Below are 18,533 nucleotides of genomic sequence, written 5' to 3'. Positions count from 1 at the left end.
ATCACATGATGCTGAAAGATCCTGACAGAATGTAAAAGTTCACAGAAGCCCTGAAATTGGCAAAATAGATTTGGTCGCTAGCAGAACTAGCTTCACTGATTTAGAAAAATAGAGGTGCACAATGCTCTGGCCACTCCTTGAACTTGTGTGTCTGCCAATGTTTTGACCATTCCTTGAACCCATGTGTGTGCCCACTGATGAAGCCCATTGCCAGGTCTTTGTGATATTGTTTGCTGGGGAAGAGTCGGAAAATCTCCCCAGCAACCACAGCCTGGCCAATCCTGAGTTGCTACACCTGCACCAGACTCTTTCCTTGTACCCCTCTTATACCCATTTCTTGAGAATAGACATTGTTTAGATCTGGAAATCTCCTAGTCCCCCCACTTCTCCTTTCCCCCCTGTATTAGTCAGGGTTCTCTAGAGTCACAGAACTTATGGACAGTCTCTAGATAGTAAAGGAATGTATTGATGACTTACAGTTGGCAGCCCAATTCCCAACAATGGTTCAGTCGCAGCTGTGAATGGAAGTCCAAGGATCTAGCAGTTACTCAGTCTCACGCAGCAAGCAGGCGAAGGAGCAAGAGCTAGACTCCCTTCTTTCAATGTCCTTATATTGTCTCCAGCAGAAGGTGTAGTCCAGATTAAAGGTGTGTTCCACCACACCCTTAATCCCAGATGAAAGGCGTAGGCCAGATTAAAGGTGTGTTCCTTGAACTCGGAGATTCAATCTTCTGGAATCCATAGCCACTATGGCTCAAGATCTCCATACCAAGATCCAGATAAGGATCTCCAAGCCTCCAGATAAGGGTCACTGGTGAGCCTTCCAATTCTGGATTGTAGTTCATTCCAAATATAGTCAAGTTGACAACCAGGAATAACCACTACACCCCCTGAGGGCCTATAAAAACTGGGACCTCTTTCCCCTCGAGGTTGACTCCTCTAACCCTGTGTGGGATATGAGTCGTCCCCAGAGCTCTGGCTTTCCCCAAATAAAGCCTCATGTGGTTTGCATCAAGCTTGGTCTATAGTGAGTTCTTGGGTGTCCGCTATTGTCCTGAGGCCTGAACAAGGGGCTCCTCTCGGAGTCTTTCAATACCTCTTGGTATGTATGTTATTACAGATGGTTGTAATTGGTATCATGTGTGATATTCACTTGTTTTCCTTTATTTCAGAATATCCTGTCATTTTGGGGTGTGGTCAGTTGACCAAGCCAGCTCAGTCAGTCAACAGGTTCTCCAAAGCAGGAGTGAGAATTAAAGAGAAAAAAGGAAGGGCTGTAGAGAGAACAATATGTACCATCATGGGGCTGGAGAGGTGGCTCAGTGATTAAGAGCACTGATTGCTCTTCCAAAAGATCTTGAGTTCAATTCCCAGCAACCACATAGTGGCTCAAAACCATCTATAATGGGTTTGATGCACTTTTCTGGTGTGTGTGTCTGAAGACAGCTACAGTGTACTCATATAATAAATAAATAAATAAATAAATAAATAAATAAATAAATAAATAAATAAATAAATAAATAATATTTTAAAAAGAAAGAAAAAAGACAATTAGACAACATTGGAGCATGACCTCAGCCAGTTCTGAGGCTGAGGCAGGCTTATTTTTTCCCAATCTGCTTTTTTATACCATTTTAATGACATGCAAGTAATAAGGTCAGTTCCAGGTTAAGGAACAAGCAAGACAACAAACACAAATAGTCAAGGAACAAGTAAGGCAATAAACAAAGTCCTGTGATCACTGTTTCTAAGGGCTTATCAGGATGACCAAGATATCTGAGCCTACTTCCCTGTCCTAGCCCAAAATCAAACTCTTGCCTGAAGCCTACTTCGTTCTAGCCTAAAAATCAGATTCTTGCCTGAACTTACTTTTTTGTTCAAGGCTAAAAAGTTAAGAATAGAAACATAATATTGGAGGATTTTTTTTTAAACTTTGATAGATATGAAGTCTCCTTCCACATTTGGTTTGGTGTGTTTCACTGGCTGTGTGTTTTTGATTAATTTGGGCTTGAATTCTATTTTATTGGATATCACAATAACAACACCAGTTTATATCTTCGGTCCATATGCTTGGAAAAGCTTTTTCCAACCCTTCACTCTGAAGCAACGCTACCTTTGACTTTGAGTTTTGTTTTGTTGTTGTTGTTGTTTTGTTTTGTTTTGTTTTTAAACAAAAAATGGATCTTTTTCTCATCCATTCACTTAGTCTATGTATTTTTATGGGGGAATTGATTTTACTATTAAGTGTTTTTATTATGTAGTGAGGGGACTTCTTTTGTGGTCCAATCTATTTAGCCTCCTATATGGTTTTTATACCATTAAAGGCATCTCTTTTAAGTTAGAAAAGTTTTCTTCTATGATTTTGCTGAAAATATTTTCTGAACCTTTGAAGTGGATTCTTCCCTTGCTCTTTCTATAATTTATATGTTTGGTATTTCATGCAGTCCTAGAATTTCTACATGTGTCATATCCAGAATTTTTTTTAGATGCAACATTTTATTTGATGACTGAAGCTATTACTTCTGTCTTATTTTTAATGCCTGAGTTTTTATCTTTTATTTATTATATCCTTTTAGAGAAGTGTACACCTGTGGTTCTTGTTCACTTATCTGGAATTTTCATTTCCAGAACCCCCTCAATTTGTGCTTTCTTTATGACTTCTATTTCTGTTTTCGGGTCTTAAACAATTTTACTCATGTCCTTCAACTGTTTTCCCCCTTTGGCTTTCTTAGAGGGATTTATTCATTTCATAAAAATGTTTCATTTGTCTTTTCCATGATTTATTCAAATATTCATTTGCTTCCCCTTTAAGAACCTACATCAGGTTTATAAAGTTGGTTTTCATATTTTCTTCTGCTTCAGCTAGCATGCTGTAGTCAGTTAGCTAGTCTCTGGTGGTGACATATGGCCTTGGCTGTTGATGACTGTTCATATTTTTGCATGTAGGCATATAAATTTGGGGTGATTATAGGTCTAGGTGCTGCTGATTTCTGAGTTTGTCTTTGGTGGATGGGTGTGTTGTTTCATGGTTTCTGTTTTCACTCCAGTTTTCTAACAGGTATGCTCTGTGGTTTAGCAGGGGATCTCCAGCCATGTTAGAGCTATACTTCTGGTGGCTGGCATGGACTTCTGTCATGGAGTTTTGGAGGTGACTGGAAATAGGCTGGGGGCATCAAGAGAGTGGGAGAGGTCCATTTGCATGCAGCCTGCCTAGACTTCAGGTGGCAGATATGAACTCATGGTAGCAGACATGAACTCATACTGGCAGGAATTTGAGAGAGCTCATTACATTGAATTAACATTTTCTAGCACTTTTAAACTTTGCTAAATTGGTAAGAACCATCCAAAACCACAGCAGCAAAGTTGGTAGGTGGTGAAAAAAAGGGGCAGCCTCATCAAAAGCATAAAGAGATGATTTATGACTTTGTTCACTTAAAACCCAGGTTGGCTAAAGCCCTATTCCTCATTCCCTGATAGGTGTATCTTCCCTCCTCCAGCAACTGAAAACTCCCTAAATTCAACTTACAATTAACAAGGTGGATTGACAAATTGAGAGTGCATTAGTAAGTATTTGCTGACTTGAAAGAAGCTATGGAAATCTAGGTAGAGGAAACCTTGACTACATATGACCTCTAGCAAATTAGCCTGTTGTCAAATTAGTGAAGTAATTCCTTGACTAATGACTGCTTTGAGAGGCATCAGATCACTGATGGCCTTTCCATCACTGGGAAGGTGATCCCCAGCTGGATAAAGAGAAAACTGAGATAGCCATTGGTAGATGAGTCGAGGGAACAGAGACTGAAAGAACGTTATTGCTGGTTATTGCTTCTGTTATCTCCTTCAGTCATAAAGCCATGGAGACTGAGTAGACAGCTGGCAAGCAGCTGCTGATCCCAGTGCCTAGCCGGATCAAATGTGTTTCTACAATTACACCAAACATCCAGTTTAATACTTGATCTCTTGCTCTGTCTTCTTCTACTGATGGTCTGTCACATATAAACCCCTTAAACCATTTCCTTCCCCATGTTCCTTTTGGTCTGAGTGCTTTATCAGAACAAGAAAGGAGCCAACTAATAAAGAGTCGTGAATCAAAAAGGAACATATCTTTATTTTCTGAAGTAGATAATTTTCAAGGTACTTATTTTCCAAAAGAAATATAAGCCTGATAATAACCAAAAGTTTCTAGTAATTACTGACATTTGTCAACCCACAACCTAAGATGGGAGTTTTAGTTTTAATTTCTAATCTGTATCCTGTTTTGCTGATGTAGAATGATCACGGAATCCCATAAGTATGAAGACCCATGTAATTCTGTTCTTGAGAGTGGACAAGTGATATCTATATTGGATGCATAGATAGACAGACAGACAGACAGACAGACAGACAGACAGACAGACAGACAGACAGACAGACAGATAGATAGATAGATAGATAGATAGATAGATAGATCAGTTAAAAAAAGATAACAATAACCATAGAGGTATGACAAAAGACATGTTCAGAAAGGAAATGAGAACACTTCCCAATATGCACAAATGGATAGTAAAATCATTACTGTTGTGGTGAGAAATGAGGGAAGTATATTTATTATAAAGTCACAGAATGAAGTTCAATGATTAACCTTATATTAAGTCACCATCTGCTATATAACTTCTTGACGCAGCTCAGTATGTCTTCAGAGCAGGTATGGAACTATCCACACAACTCATTAAAAGCCTCCCTGCGAGGCTTTTCATATATGTGGGCAATTTGTACAGGCTCAGTGTGGTGGACAGAGGGGGTCTTGAGAACTGTACTAGCAAGAAATTTATTGAAATGATGCATCTTTTAAAATGGCAACTGGCAAGTGTTTTACCATTTGTTTTATTGTATATATTTAAAGAGCAAGTAAATAATATTATTTCCAAACATCAAAGTATGTTCTAAATGTAAACCTGAGTTTTCATCTTTTTGTTGCTGTTGCTCCAGACACAATTTCTCTATGTAGTGCCGTATTCCTGAAACTCACTCAGGCTGTCCTACATTTCAGAGATCCAACTCCCTCTGGTGCCTCGCTGCTGGTATTAAAGGTATACACCATCTTGGGCATTATAAACACTTTAAGTATATATTTCCATTTTTATTTCACTAGGAGTGTGTGTATGTGTCTGCCTGCCTGTCTGCATCCCTGTTCCCATGTTTTCTAAATGAGACTGATGATGTCAAAAGATGGAGTCTGATCCTCTAGAACTGCTGCTATGTGTGCTCGTGAGCCACCACGTGTATGTTAGGAAAGAAACTCATGCTCTGGAAGAATATTAACTACTCTCAACTATGGAACAATCTCCTTAGCTTACTGTAAGCATAGATTTTAAAGGTATCTGGGCAAACCTCACAGCTAATGCAGAATGTTTCTATGGGAGAAAGTTAAATGATCACTGGGGAACCTTGCTCCAATGATCAGAAATCCGCCTGCCTCTGCCTCCCAAGTGCTGGGATTAAAGGCGTGTGCCACCACGCCCGGCTGATGTATATTATTTCTCATTTCACTCTGCAATTCTCCCTGACTGATGCTGCCCTCTGGGGTTTATTTTACATTGGCATTTGTCTGCAACTTGGATGCCTTCCCTGGTCTTTACACCACAGGTTAAACTGTGTGTGGACTGTTTCTTTACATCTAACCAGAACAGAACTCCAGATCTACAAGTGGATAATGACAGATACATCATCTACCATTTTTCACATGTGTTATTGCCACATTAAGCCAGGAAACTAAACTTGAAGTGGATATTTTTGGATATGTCATGTGATGCAGACTCATGTTGTGTTTTGCTAATGCAAGTCCCATGGGAGAACATGTGATGTTTGGAGAGTAGAAATAGGACTCAATGGACAGTGATGGTGCACTGGCATAGCTACCTTTGCCAAGCTTCTTTGGTCTCGAGTTTTTGTCTTCACTGATCTTCACTTTGTGGAGAGAGGCACACCACAAAACTTCTCCTGGTGTACTGGCTGGTCCTGGTGGCTCCCGTTGACTCCTGCCAATTCAGTGAAGGCCTGCCTAGTGGTTTCTGCTGGATGTCAATTCAGTGAAGGCCTAGTGGTTTCTGCTGGATAGTGCCACCACTGTTGATTTATGTTTGGTATGCTGACACCATTGAACTAGACTGTTGCTATCTTGACAGAAATTGGAATCTCTCCAAAGAACTACCTTTAAACAGATCTATATCCCCTTGTCCGATTTATCATCTTTTCTCCCCTACCTTTGGATGGGCTGTGGGGACTGTGTGTGTGTGGGGGGGGGGAGGGTGTGGAGCATTTGAGAACCCTTATTAAAAGTAGGTTTAAAAAAATCTAAGCCTACATAAACTTCTATAGTGAGATTGTTCCTCTTCTTCAGCAAGGGGTCTAGTATCCTCTCCTGATGTCCTGTCCCACTCCTTTTCTTCAAGTATGTTTGATTTTATTCTAATGTTGCTTTGCATGACCATGAAATGGAAAGAACTGCTTATTATTATACACTCAAGTTGCTACCTTGTTATATTAGATATCATGTTCCTGGGAAATTCTGAATGGAAATTGTGCTGTATAATGACAGTCAGTTTCTGTTTAGAGAAAATATTTGAATATGAGTCAAACATAAACAGAAGAAATTAGAAGAAGCGTTTTCATCATTTTCATCTTTGGGTTGTAAGTATTTCTGTCTATAAGCCCCTCCACAGTTGTTTTCAAATGCAGTGGTATATCATGAGGAGAAATGTTAAGTCAGTTTGTGTAGCAGAGTCTTTCAAATACTTTATTCAATGTTTTCTTTGCATACAACACAAACATAACCCCAGCACTTGGGAGGCAGAGGCAGGTGGATTTCTGAGTTCGAGGCCAGCCTGGTCTACAGAGTGAGTTCCAGGACAGCCAGAGCTACACAGAGAAACCCTGAAAAAAAACCCCACAAATATAACTCACACAGATGAGAGTTTCAGTTCTAGCTATTTGCAGAATGAAATTCACTTAATATTTTATTAGAAGCAAGCTGCAGCTGTCTACTCAATATTTTAAAAAATCACAATTACATATAGGTATCCATCATACAAAGTGAGGCATTTTTTTTCAAGCTAGTGATCATCTAAATTTACATTCCATACTCAAATGAAGACATTACCTGTGGTCTCACCTGTCTTTTTTATTATTCTAATTATATATTTTGGGTCATAGAACTGAAAATTTGTTAAAATGAGAATTCATAATTGCCATGGGTCACTGTTATATGGATTAAAAAAACCTGTACAAGAGACCTTTGTGCTGGCTAGTCCACGATGTTTCTAGTGTGTTTGTATGGCACAAAGTTCTGTATTTGATAGATATTCTAAGGCTGACATGAAGGGTTACCAATGTTTGGGAGATTATCCCAATAATCTAGCCATTTCTTTGCATCTAGCTTTGATTTGTCCTGCAATGGCCTAGCAGTCAAGTTTTTCTGGGTTTTCTCACAAATATCTATAAGGGATGAAATCGGGAGATGCAAGAGTTTTGGTAATTTCTACTCTGTCCATTCAGTGGGCCAAAGTGTCTGAAAAGACCACTCACCTGAACCAGGAGTACTTTTCCCTCTCTTTTCATCCTGAGCAAAAGCCATAGTGACATCCACCAGTACACTATGCCTGATGGCATTTACATTGGTGTTCACATTACTATTGATGGTTTTAATAGATATGAATAGCAGTCATTCATTTATCTTTATTGCCAAAAATGCTGTCATTCAGGGATATGGCCATTGATTTTGCAGTATTAGGAAAGTTGAGAACCACTGAACTATTTGGTTAATTCTGTAGACTGTTTTTCAAGTCTCCAGTTCATGAATTCTAACTTGATTTAATTAACTAATTATTTGATTATTGGTTTGAATTCTCCTTGCTTTTCTCCAACTTTGAAATACATTGTTAGATGGAGGGGGTGGTTCTGATGCTAAAGTGTTGTTCTCCAATTGGTTCTTGATCTGTCTGTAAAGAAAGCCAGGCACTAATTACTGGATGGAACTTGTAGGCGGGACTTCCAGGTTCAAGGAGGAGGTGGGGGTTTTTTGGTCTTTTTTTTTCTTTTTTTGTTTTTGTTTTGTTTTGTTTGTTTGTTTGTTTTGTTTTGTTTTGCTGTGCTGTGGAGGGAGAATAAGCCAGCAGCCATATGAGGTCATAGGAGGAGGAGCTGGGGCCTGTGGCCACTACTACTGCTATGTGGTCATAGATGTTTGGCAGGGGCTAGCTGGGACTAGCCACTGAAGTTTTGGGCAGGTGGGAAGAGTGGAGATAAAAATATTATTAGTGTTTCTTTTAAAATTGGATATTTTCTTTACTTACATTTCAAGTGTTTTCCACTTTCCAGGTCTCCCCTTCAGAAGCCCTCTATACCATCCCCCCTCCCTTTGCCTCTATGAGGGTGCTCCCCCACCCACCCACCCACACGATAAAAATATGATTAAGGGCACACTTTTCCAAGCAGGAGATAGTAACGCCCAGCAATTGTGTTCTAAGGCAAGTTGAAAAGGAACAAACTGTGTATGTGTGTCTTTTGTCTGAACCGGGTGCGGACTGGTAGCATGTTGTTGCCTCCCAGAGCTAAAGGCGGGTAGAGCATAAAAATCAACTAGGGGTCTGGAGAGATGGCTCAGTGGTTAAGAGCACTGACTGCTCTTCCGAAGGTCCTGAGTTCAAATCCCAGCAACCACATGGTGGCTTACAACCATTCGTAATGAGATCTGATGCCCTCTTCTGGTGCATCTGAAGACAGCTACAGTGTACTTAGATATAATAGTAAATAACTCTTAAAAGAAAAAAAAAGTGTCCACACTTTGGTCTTCGTTCTTCTTGAATTTCATGCGTTTAGCAAATTGTATCTTATATCTTGGGTATCCTAAGTTTCTGGGCTAATATCCACTTATCAGTGAGTACATATTGTTCGAGTTCCTTTGTGATTGGGTTACCTCACTCAGGATGATGCCCTCCAGGTCCATCCATTTGCCTAGGAATTTCATAAATTCATTTTTTTAATAGCTGAGTAGTACTCCATTGTGTAAATGTACCACATTTTCTGTATCCATTCCTCTGCTGAGGGCATCTGGGTTCTTTCCAGCTTCTGGCTATTATAAATAAGGCTGCTATGAACATAGTGGAGCATGTGTCCTTCTTACCGGTTGGGACATCTTCTGGATATATGCCCAGGAGAAGTATTGCGGGATCCTCCGGTAGACCAAAGTGTGGACACTTTGCCCCTTCTTAGAAATGGGAACAAAACACCCATGGAAGGAGTTACAGAGACAAAATTTGGAGCTGTGACGAAAGGATGGACCATCTAGTGATTGCCATATGCAGGGATCCATCCCATAATCAGCTTCCAAACGCTGACACCATTGCATACACTAGCAAGATTTTGCTGAAAGGACCCAGATATAGCTCTCTCTTGTGAGACTATGCCGGGGCCTAGCAAACACAGAAGTGGATGATCACAGTCAGCTATTGGATGGATCACAGGGCCCCCAGTGGAGGAGCTAGAGAAATTACCCAAGGAGCTAAAGGGAACTGCAACCCTATAGGTGGAACAACAATATGAACTAACCAGTACCCCAGAGCTCTTGACTCTAGCTGGATATGTATCAAAAGATGGCCTAGTCGGCCATCACTGCAAAGAGAGGCCCATTGGACTTGCAAACTTTATATGCCCCAGTACAGGGGAACCCCAGGGCCAAAAAGGGGGAGTGGGTGGGTAGGGGGTTGGGGGGTGGGTATGGGGGACTTTTGGGATAGCATTGAAAATGTAAACGAGGAAAATATCTAATTAAAAAAAAAGAAAAAAAAAGGAAAGGAAAGAAACCCATTGTCCTCTTCTGTCACACTCACATGGCTCAGACACACTCAAACATGCACGGATAAGAAGTAAAACATGAGCAGGACAGTGGTGGTGCACACCCTTTAATCTCAGCACTTGGGAGGCAGAGGCAGGCGGATTTCTGAGTTTGAGGTCAGCCTGGTCTACAGAATGAGTTCAGAAACTGTCTCGAAAAACAAAAACAAATAAAAAAGTAAAAAAAAAAAAAAATCAACTAGCAACAGTTAGGTTATTTACTGAAGACCTCTCTGATATTTAAATTAAGAACTCAGTATGGGGCTGGAGAGATGGCTCAGCGGTTAAGAGCACTGACTGCTCTTCCAGAGGTCCTGAGTTCAAATCCCAGCAACCACATGGTGGGTCCACAACCATTTGAAATGGGATCTGATGCCCTCTTCTGGTGTGTCTGAAGACAGCTACAGTGTACTTCTCATACACACACACACACATACACACACACACACATATGTTTCTCATGTGTTGGTACAATGTTCATAGATATGGGTAAGTCAGGTCGATATATGGGGTATTTATTTACCTTTGGGGAATCTTTGTTTATTATTGTTTTGGAGGACCAATCTAGATATAAGAATGTGCTACTGAACTACCTTATTGTTTACAATAATATTTTTAATATTATTTTAAATATTTACAATCGTTATATCCACTTTGTCAATATGTAGTCCACAGAAACAGAGACCTATATTGAGAAGGGAGATGAGCCAAATGACCTCATTCAGAAGAATGGATCACATTAACTGCTGTTCTTACTTGAGTATTTGCACATATCCCAAAGGCCACCTCAAAACTGAGTTTATCTGAAAGCAAAAGATATAATATTTAAATGCTCATAGCTAATGATTTTTTCATTGAATCTTTTTGCTTTTTGAATTTGATTTAATTCATACCTCAGTTTTTAAAATAATTTTTCTTTTATGTGTGTGTGTTGCTTAAATGTATGTCTGTGCACAATGTGTGCACATATTCAAGAGAAGGAGATCCTCTGGAACCGAAGTTACAGATGCTTGTGAGACACCAGGTATGTGATGGAAACTGTCCTCTGCAAGAGCAATGAGTACCCTTAACTGTGGAGCCATCTTTCTAGCCCATAATTCATGCCTTTTTGTAAAGAACAGACAAGTACCATCCCTGCCCCTATCAATCATTAGTAGCATTTTCTATCCTGGATGTATGTTTAGAGTTCTTTTCTTCAAATATAATGAATGGTCATGGCAAACAATTATATATTATTATATTTGGTTTCACAAAAGGACCTTTCCAGCATGAATCCTAAGTGACAACAGTATAACTAGATGAAAGTCCACTAAAGACATAGCAGTATTTTTTGAAAGGATATGACATTGGCAGGCATTGAAGATAACTGTAAAGTCCATTAGCAGAGCAAATGATTAGGAGAGGATCTAGGATAAGAAAAAGGGAAGTTTTCCTTATGAACCAATATATAATAAGGCCCTTCACTCAGTACCCACACATTCACTTTTAAACCAGAGTTAAATGGCTTGAAATGCAGTTGGTACAATAAAGGTTACAGGTAGATGGAGTCTCATAACAGCCAACTCCCCATAGTTAGAGCCTTGGATGCAACATACACAATTTTTTTTGTATTATATGCCATGTAATGCACATCTTTCATTTTCCCTCCACATTAAAAAACATTTTGCTTGTTCCCAGTGCTGGCATTTGTCCACGTGGCACTAGAAATAAAGTAAAACATGTGAGATGTGGACCTGTTCAGAACAATTATGAACAGAAGTTCCCTGAAAGAGTAACACCTGCTCCTATATTAAATATTCAAGGCTGATTGGCGTATTGTGCAAGTCACTCTTCAAATTTTGAGAGGTGTCTTAGGCTGTCAATAGCCATTCAATACCTCAATTTTGTATGATATAACATGCATACGACTGCTAGGTACATTGTTTTGCAGTGTAGAAACAGATGCCTAACTCGACCAACACAAATGTCAGGAGTGTTATCCAAGAGGAATGCCAAGAAAACATCTGGTCCTACAGCAGGAGCCGAGTAAGTTGTAACATATCCCCACAGTTTCACCCAACATGTTTTCAAGACGTCTTGACTGACAAGTTTCTTTGTTCTGTAACTATAAATGTTTCATGAAACTGTAACTGTGTTGCTTAAGGTAATAAGATACTTGAGTCCTGGGCCACAGTATCAGATAGCAGTTTCCCCCATTTGGTTGCTTACACACTCTATAAGTAACCCCTTCTCAGGTCTATAAGAAACCTCAATCAATACACTTACAACTTGGACACTGGTACATTTCTATGCTGCCTATCTGGGTTTTCTAGGCATTTGTGTGTGTGTGTGTGTGTGTGTGTGTGTGTGTGTGTGTGTGTGTGTGTGTGTCTCCCTAGTGATACCTCACATAACACATTGTCACTCGTATTTGGCTTCAGAACAAACAATTCCTTATTCCCTTTCTGGTAAGAATGGTGTCTTAGCTAGGGTTTCTATTGCTGTGAAGGAGCGCCATGACCATGGCAACTCTTAGTAAGTGAAACATTGACTTGGGGATGACTTACAGTTTCAGAGGTATAGTTGACTATTGTCGTGACAGGAAGCTTGGCAGCACTCAGGGAGACACGGTGCTGGAGGAGAAATTTTTACATCTGGATCAGCAGGCAGCTGGAAAAGAAAGAGCAACACTTGGCCTGGCTTAAGCATTTGAAACCCCATAGCCCACCCACAGTGCCACACTCTTCCATCAAGGCCATACTTACCCCCACAAGTTGACACCTAATATTGCCACTCCCTATGGGCCCACGGGGGGCATTTTCATTCAATCCACTACAAATTATTTCCTTTCTTCATTCCTACATTATCCTAACTTTCAGATAAACAGACCTGTATTATCATAGGAACACAAGCTACATGAACTCATTTAGCATGTAGGATGAATACTGGAGTGTTAAAAGTTGTCAGGTATGAATCATTGTAACTGGTGTTCCTACTTGCATATCTATACACATCCAAGAAAGTGGTGGTTTAAATATGCTTAGCCCAGAAAGTGGCACTATTAGGAGGTGTGGCCTTGTTGGAGTAGGTGTGGCCTTGTTGGAGTAAGTGTGTCACCATGGGTGTGGGCTTTAAGATCCACATCCTAGCTGCCTGGAAGTTTGTCTTTGGAACAAGATGTTTAACTTTCAGCTCCTCCTTAGCTAGGCCTGCCTGGGAGCTTCCATGCTTCCTGCCTTAATGATAATGGACTGAACCTCTGCAACTGTAAGCCAGCTCCAATTAAATGTTGTTCTTATAAGAGTTGCCTTGGTCATGGTGTCTGTTCATAGCAGTAAAACCCTACTAAGATACCATCTCAAAATAGAGTTTATTTTTCAAACAACCCTGAGATTCCCCCTCACACCAGTCAGAGTGGCTAAGATCAAAAACTCAGATGACAGCAGATGCTGGCAAGGATGTGGAGGAAGAGGAACACTCTTCCACTGCTGGTAGTATTGCAAGCTGGTACAACCACTCTGGAAATCAGTCTGGCATTTCCTCAGAAAATTGAACATAGTACTACCAGAAGATCCAACAATACCTCTCCTGGGCATATACCCAGAAGATGCTCCAACATGTAATAAGGACACATGCTTCACTATGTTCCTGAACAGAACAGCAATGGCTTGTGCTGTAAGATCAAGAATCAATAAATGGGACCTCATAAAATTGCAAAGCTTCTGTAAGGCAAAGGACACTGTCAATAAGACAAAATGGCAACCAACAGATCTGATAGGGGGCTACTATCCATTATAATGTAAAGAATTCAAGAAGTTGGACGCCAGAAAACCAAATAACCCTATTTAAAAGTGGGGTACAGAGCTAAACAAAGAATTCTCAACTGAGGAATATTGAATGGCTGAGAAGCACCTAATAAAATGTTCAACATTCTTAATCATTAGGGAAATGCAAATCAAAACAACCCTGAGATTCCACCTCACACCAGTCAGAATGGCTAAGGGCAAAAACTCAGGTGACAGCAGATGCTGGCGAGGATGTGAAGAAAGAGGAACACTCCTCCATTGCTGGTGGGATTGCAAGCTGGTACAACCACTCTGGAAATCAGTTTGGCTTTTCCTCAGAAAATTGGACACAGTACTACCAGAAGATCCATCAATACCACTCCTGGGCATATACCCAGAAGATGCTTCAACATGTAATAAGGACACATGCTCCACTATGTTCATAGCAGCCATATTTATAGTAGACAGAATCTGGAAAGAACCCAGATGTCCCTCAACGGAGGAAGGGATACAGGAAATGTGGTACATTTACACAATGGAGTACTACTTAGCTATTAAAAACAATGAATTCATGAAATTCTTAGACAAATGGATGTATCTGAAGGCTATCATCCTGAGTGAGGTAACACAATCACAAAAGAACACACATGATATACACTCACTGATAAGTGGATATTAGCCCAGAAGCTCGGAATACCCAAGATACAATTCAAAAAACACATGAAATTCAAGAAGGAAGGCCAAAGTGTGAATACTTCAGTCCTTCTTAGAAAGAGGAACAAAATACCCATGGAAGGAGTTACAGAGACAAAGTGTGAAGCAGAGACTGAAGGAATGACCATCCAGAGACTGCCTCACCTGGAGATCCATCCCATAAACAACCACCAAAACCAGACACTATTGTAGATGCCAACAAGTGCTTGCTGACAGGAGCCTATATAGCTGTCTCCTGAGAGGCTCGGCTAGTGCCTAACAAACACAGAAGTGGATGCTCACAGCCATCCATTGAACTGAGCACAGGGTCCCCAATGAAGGAGCTAGAGAAAGTACCCAAGAAGCTGAACAGGTTTGGAGACCCATAAGAGGAACAACAATATGAACTAACCAGTATCTCCAGAGCTCACTGGGGCTAAACCACCAACCAAAGAAAATACATGGTTGGACTTATGGCTCTATCTGCATATGTAGTAGAGGATGGCCTAGTTGGTCATCAATGGGAGGAGAGGCCCTTGGTTCTGTGAAAGTTCTATGCCCCAGTATAGGGGACTGCCAGGGCCAGGAAGAAAGAGTTGGTGGGTTGGTGAGCAGGGGGAAGGGGAATGGGATAGGGGGTTTTCTGAGGGGAAACCAGGAAAGGGGATAACATTTGAAATGTAAATAAAATATCTAATAAAAATGAGCTTATTTGAAAGCAAAAGAGGTAATAGGGAAATATTCATTGCAACATGACTAAGAACATACCAGTTCTTCAGAATAGAAACAACACTGACAAGCACTGACAATGACTGTGAAGTGTTTAAGTCTAGCAAGTGAATTGGAAGGGGATCTAGGACAGTTTAAAAGGAAGTTCTCCATACTAACAAATCCATTAAAAGGTGCTGTGAGAAATTATTATCTTTCAAGCAATGCCCTCACTCTCGTCTGGTTTGAACCAGAGCTAAATAATTTCAAAAGTTATTGGTTCTAGAAAGTTCACAGGGAGAATGGGTCATAAATGGAATTTCTGGATTAGTTGGTGAACCTGTTTAACTAATTATCAGTGTTCATAAAACATCTGGAATAGATGGTAAGTAGTTTCTTAGCTTTTTAACCCCTTTTTCTCCACTAAATTCATTTCAATATTATGCTGATTTCCTAACTTTAAAAATGATCAGTAACAAGCAAGTAAACTGAGTTTAAAATGTATATAAAATGGAAGAAACATAGATTGGTAAGGCCGCTGTCCATAATTCCTCCCGTGCACTCACAGCAAACCTAAGTTGAAGATACAGAGAGAGTCTGGTCCCGTACCATCTACAGGGAGCCAACTCCTTCCTCTTCTCTGCAGTTCCACAGAAGAAGGTATCCATAGCCATTAGCAGCTCAGCATGCCTGCTTCAGAGAACCTTCTCTCTGCCCCGTTCTGCCTTCACAGTAAGATTGCATCTCTCTGAAAACTTTATAATATCTAGATTCATGGGGGCAATCACTAAACTGGCTAAACTTTGATGAATGAGCATCCGTATTTATATCTCTCCTGTTGTTTTTCCACAGGGGCAGGGGGCACAGAATTTTATTGTGCTCTATCATCCTTCCAGGCATTCCTTGCCATAATGTGCCCTACCTCCAAATTGTGAGATAAAATAAAACTTTTCTGTCCTTGAGGGTCTTGTGAGATACTTTCTGAGAGAAACAGAGAAAGTTATGATAGATAGCTATGATATTGCACAGTCTCAGAGAGGACAAGCAGGGATTGAATGAGTACAAGTTTTTCAGCTATGCAGTTTCAGATTTGCCTAGGCTATATGAAAACCTGTCTCAAATATAAAAATGGTTACAATTCTTGATAATTAAGGTACTGTACTGGCTGGTTTGGTGTGTCAATTTGACACAGGCTGGAGTTATCACAGAAAAAGAAACCTCCCTTGAGGGAATGCCTCCATGAGATCCAGCTGTAAGGCCTTTCTCAATTAGTGATCAAGGGCGGGAGAGCCCATTGTGGGTGATACCATGCCTGGGCTGGTAGTCTTGGGTTCTATAAGAAAGCAAGCTGAGCAAGCCAGGGGAAGCAAGCCAGTTCCATGGCCTCTGCATCAGCTCCTGCTTCCTGACCTGCTTGAGTTCCAGTCCTGACTTTCTTTGATGATGAACAGCAATGTGGAAGTGTAATCTTGGTGGTCATCTCGTGATACCGGCATCTCCAAAACACTGCTGTTTTCTGCTGCAACTAGGCTTCACCAATAGCCTCTCATAGGCTCTCTTTATGGTGCCAACCCTCAACTCCAACTTGCTTCATGGTCATGATGTTTTGAGCAGGAATACATACTCTGACTAAGACATACATCTGTTGAATTTTTAAATATTTTTCTATGGCAAAATTTCCAGTTCAAACTTACATAAAATGTGACTTACATCCTGGGTGGTATGTTTACTAATTCTATGTAAACATGAGAATATTGCAAAGTGAGACTGTCTGCTGCATGTATTCTGGATAAATGATTCTCTCAGAAAGTGGTCATTTGTGTGAAGGAGATGGGTGTTGTTTTTAGAAGTTATGTCCTTCTAAAATGAAAGCAAAAAGGACCAAATACCCTGTACCTGACTGTGTGCTTTCATCACTAAGGCCCAAATATTTGTAAACCCTGAGACTTCTTAATCACACTCTTCTCTCCAAATTGAATTCATATTTGCAGAGACTGTATTATTCATTCTTATCTATAGAAATATTGGCATTTGTGTCACCTAATAGTTATTTTTATTTTTTTCTATATGAGTACACCATAGCTGTCTTCAGACACACCAGAAGAGGGCACTGGATTGGGATCCACAGATAGTTGTAAGCTACCACGTGATTGCTGGAATTGACCTCAGGACCTCTGGAAGATCAGTCAGTGCTCTTAACCGCTGAGCCATCTCTCCAACCACCCTCCCCAACCAGTTATTAAAACTCCTTCTTAAACATTTCAGGGAAGAATAAAAAAGGACACAAGTAAGTTTCTTTCTTTCTTTCTTTCTTTCTTTCTTTCTTTCTTTCTTTTTTTTTTTTTTTTTTTTTTTTTTTTTTTTTTTTTTTTTGGTTTTTCGAGACAGGGTTTCTCTGTATAGCCCTGGCTGTCCTGGAACTCACTGTGTAGACCAGGCTGGCCTCCAACTCAGAAATCTGTCTGCCTTTGCCTCCCAAGTGCTGGGATAAAAGGCATGCGCCACCACTGCCCGGCAGGACACAAGTTTCTTATTAAAAAAAAAAAAAAAAAAAAAAGACTTTCCTTCTCAGCTGAGATTTAGCTTCCTTGTGAACCACTGTCCGTCACGAGTCCAGACTCTTCTTTCTAAAAAGGTTTGTTCTTTGGTCTTTGGCATGACCAGTACAGCACTAGATATTTACGAGGAGATAGGAGGTCCCAATGGTGCCAATCTATCTTTATTCATTCATTCATTATTTCTATGTTCCCAGTTAGATTCTCTGAGTTCTTTACAAGTGAATTCTAGAGAGCTGGGCTTTTAATTTTGTTCTATAATTTTAAATCATATCTGTGCACCTTGACCTGTGCACTACACTGTATGGATTCCAATGTTCACACTAAGACTTTTTTTCCAGCTGTGGCAAACTGGTTATTTTATTTAACTACAGGACGAGATTGTCTATTGTAGTGGTGTATTTATAACTAAAGCCTTCTTCATCCCAGGCAAGCAGGGACTTTACCCCTAAGATGCTCAGTAACCCTTTTTTGTAGTTTGTACCTTTTGCCCAGGTTATCCTTGGATTTGGCATCCTTCTGTCTTAAGCTCCTGAGCATCTGCGAAGACACGGAGTGACAAATAGGCTGATTGTAAAATCATCTTAACAGAAAGTGGTCATTTCCATACAATTTTTTGCTGATTTATTTTAAAGTTAAATTGAGTCAACGTGAATTTTACATATGGAATAAACCTCATAATAAGTAGACTTTGAGTTTTAAATCAGTACAGATTGACCAGAAATAATCAGCAAACATTAGAGTCAAAGGCTCGACTCACATTCAAACATCTCCGGTAGTGAACCCGGGATTTTAAAAGCAGCCCGACTCCCTATGGCTGTCCCAGTGCAAAAAATGCTCGCGTTCCCATCCATCCTCACCTGCAGAGGTGAAGAAACACAGGAAACACACACGTCACCAGCCTGTTTTCCTGGCGCCTCGTCGCACAGACTTGTGGGAAGTG

The 18,533-nt window shown here is 40.3% G+C and overlaps 1 long non-coding RNA gene across 3 annotated transcripts; it reads right to left on the bottom strand.

Annotated features, from left to right (window-relative positions):
- Positions 1-811: 811 nt before the first annotated feature.
- On the bottom strand, positions 812-18,502 carry 9430065F17Rik (RIKEN cDNA 9430065F17 gene). Of its 3 annotated transcripts, NR_131100.1 has the most exons (5): positions 18,451-18,502; positions 18,075-18,130; positions 12,417-12,519; positions 11,213-11,276; positions 812-839 (listed from the first exon to the last, which is right to left on the bottom strand). It is a non-coding gene; the product is annotated as an RIKEN cDNA 9430065F17 gene (long non-coding RNA). The 3 variants fall into 3 exon arrangements; NR_131099.1 differs by lacking the exons at positions 812-839; positions 11,213-11,276 and adding an exon at positions 7,695-7,976 and having other exon boundaries at positions 18,351-18,470; NR_131098.1 differs by lacking the exon at positions 812-839 and having other exon boundaries at positions 10,474-11,276; positions 18,351-18,470.
- Positions 18,503-18,533: the final 31 nt, after the last annotated feature.

Source organism: Mus musculus, chromosome 13, assembly GCF_000001635.26.
Source record: "Mus musculus strain C57BL/6J chromosome 13, GRCm38.p6 C57BL/6J".
In the NCBI taxonomy this organism is placed as follows: Eukaryota; Metazoa; Chordata; class Mammalia; order Rodentia; family Muridae; genus Mus; species Mus musculus.
The sequence above is the reverse complement of the archived record's forward strand: the minus strand, read 5'-3'. Positions and strand labels throughout refer to the sequence as shown.